The sequence below is a fragment of the Triticum aestivum genome, chromosome 5B (genome assembly GCF_018294505.1).
Source record: "Triticum aestivum cultivar Chinese Spring chromosome 5B, IWGSC CS RefSeq v2.1, whole genome shotgun sequence".
In the NCBI taxonomy this organism is placed as follows: domain Eukaryota; kingdom Viridiplantae; phylum Streptophyta; class Magnoliopsida; order Poales; family Poaceae; genus Triticum; species Triticum aestivum.
In genome coordinates this window covers 483,236,905-483,239,742 of record NC_057807.1, presented here as the reverse complement: position 1 = coordinate 483,239,742, position 2,838 = coordinate 483,236,905, and the positions used below count along the sequence as shown (strand labels likewise).

Sequence of the window (2,838 nt, the reverse complement as noted above, 5' to 3'; positions counted from 1 at the left end):
CTCAACTTTATATTAAAGTTAGTACAAAGTTGAGTCATCTATTTTGGAACGGAGGGAGTATATAGGAAAACATTTATAGGTTAGAAACAGTATGTTCTACTTCTGCAAATTATCTAGATAAGTGATGAAGTTTAGTTAATATTTTTTTTCTGTCACTTCTTTATCTACCAAAAGTGCGAACCCATGGTATGAGCCACTAATGCAAGCATCATCATTCTTCTCTTAGTGAAACATCAACTTTCCAAGGACAATATCCCAAACTGGACAGTTGATACATGGAACTATTTTACTTTAAAGTTTAAGGTTTGGCTGCAAATCTGGGATGCAGGAGGTGAAAATTCATTGTCTAATACGTTTCTCAGTTTTCCTCTTTCAGAAGCGAGATATTTTTCAAGATCTTGCTCCACTGTTGTGGCACTCCTTTGGCACTGTTGCTGCACTGCTCCAGGTAGGTTACAATTATTGCATGGTTCTAAATTCAGTTGCAATGGCAAGAGTAAATATGTACTTCTGCAGTTCTGGTTATTTAAGTTAGGGTGCTCATGCATGTGTATTGTTTCTTTCAATATGAAATTTGTTGATGGTTCTGCGCATTTTCCTTATTCAGTTTGTGTTGCTGTTTTGAAATGTATGCAGGAGATTGTGTCAATCTACCCTTCACTTTCACCTCCTACTTTGTCGCCAGTTGCATGAAACCGTGTCTGCAATGCACTTGCACTTCTTTAGGTATGCTTTTACATGAGAAAGAAAGGAAACCCTCACTCCTGGTGGGCCTTGTGGTGGATTGAGAATACTGCTACTTTCATATCATGCTTGCTTGCCATCTGCCCCTCAATTTCATTTTACTTCTTCTTTTATTTGCAGTGTGTTGCTTCACACCCTGAGACCAGGATCCCGTTCTTGAATGGTACTGAGCGCTACTGTTTCTGTGCCAAGTCTTAAATATTTCCATTGTTTATAATTAAAAAAGCTTTCCTCATTTTGGTGACTTTACAGAATAAGTAAATCTTAACTACAGTGGTTAATAATTAAGTCTTCTTCCTTTTCCTTTGCAGCTCACATCCCACTGTACCTGTACCCGTTCCTTAATACTACCAGCAAGACCAGACCTTTTGAGTACTTGAGGCTTACCAGCTTGGGTGTTATTGGTGCTCTTGTGAAGGTAATTTAAAACTAGATACTTATGCAAACTAGGAATGGATGGTCCATGTAGATTTTTCTTTAAATGGTGAGAGGGTTGAGTCAGAGGGGAAAACAGTCATGGGGATTGGTTGTATTCTTTTTTTTGTAGACTATCTTTTTCTTTTGGTATTCTCATTCCAGTAATCCAGTCATTTTAATCAAATGGACTGGTTGGGATTGGATCCCAGGAATCCCAACCGGAACTATTATTTTTTAACCAAATAAGCTAATGATTTGTTAGAAATTATATTGTTTCTTCTTTTCGATATCCGATTCGCATACCATAAGAGTATTTTTGTTGCTTTGTTTTTGATATATGCAGGTTGATTATTCTGAAGTTATTGGGATTTTGCTTCAAACTGAAATAATCCTTCTGTGTCTGCGTACTATGGAGATGGGCAGTGAACTTTCCATAACAGTATGAACTCAACCCCTTCTATAAATCTAAGTCTATATGCTTTCTAGCCTTTGAAAATGCATCGGCAATGGTAAATTATAATCTTATGTGAAATTTGCATGGTGCAACACTGAAATCATGCTGCAATCTAATTTGGTTATGGTATGAATTGCTGTGATTATCTGTGGTAGCTGCCTTCTGTAGGTTGCTTTCTTCATCCTTTTCATCTTATCTTACTGGAATATTTTATCTTTTATCAATTATATAAATTTGTATTATTTAAATTACCCTGTTGGTAGCTAATAAATAATGATGTGGATGACATGAAGAAACTCAAAACTGGTTGTCGAGCCATGATGTACTTAAAGCTTCCATAGATAGCTTTTTACTAGATTGTTGGGATCTCTTTACTGGCTGGCCCGCGTCGGTTTAAGCAAGGGACAGAGGAAGAGGGGGAGAGGCGGCATCATGCAGCAAGGGAGACAGGACGAGGGAGAGATGCGGCATGAGGAACTGTGCACCATACAAAAGCTTTAGTAGGAGAATAGGAAGATGGGCATGTGATTTAATGGGCTAGGCCAGCCCATCTAGCTTATTACTTCACGCTACAGTACAAACGCCTAATTGCGCCTACTTTCGTCTAATCACGTCTAAGCTATAAAAGCGCAAGTAGGTGGCCAAATGCATAATTAACGCCTAGCACCTTTTTGAACTTTGATTCACATTATCTTTGAATTTAAATGTTTGAGTACTCCAAACATGTTTGTATCAACAAATGTTTGATATAGTATGTAGTGCTATCATCTCATGGTTTCTTTTTACTGTTGTAGGACCTTGAGAAGAGGTGTCTAGAGGGGGGTGATTAGACACTAAGAGCCAAAGTTGCAGTTTTTAAGTTTCTTTAAAGTTTGAGTGGAGTTTAGGCACAAGTTTAACATTCACAACATATAGCAAGCAAGCATGCGAAGAGTATATGAGCAGCGGAAAATAAAGCATGCAACTTGCAAGAATGTAAAGGGAAGGGATTGGAGGATTCAAATGCAATTGGAGACACGGATGTTTTGGCATGGTTCCGATAGGTGGTGCTATCGTACATCCACGTTGATGGAGACTTCAACCCACGAAGGGTAACGGTTGTGCGAGTCCACGGAGGGCTCCACCCACGAAGGGTCCACGAAGAAGCAACCTTGTCTATCCCACCATGGCCGTCGCCCACGAAGGACTTGCCTCACTAGCGGTAGATCTTCACGAAGTAGGCG

At 39.2% G+C, this 2,838-nt stretch overlaps 1 pseudogene; it reads left to right on the top strand.

Annotated features, from left to right (window-relative positions):
* Positions 1–307: 307 nt before the first annotated feature.
* LOC123112672 (CCR4-NOT transcription complex subunit 9-like) lies at positions 308–2,171 on the top strand (annotated as a pseudogene).
* The last annotated feature ends 667 nt before the right edge of the window (positions 2,172–2,838 follow it).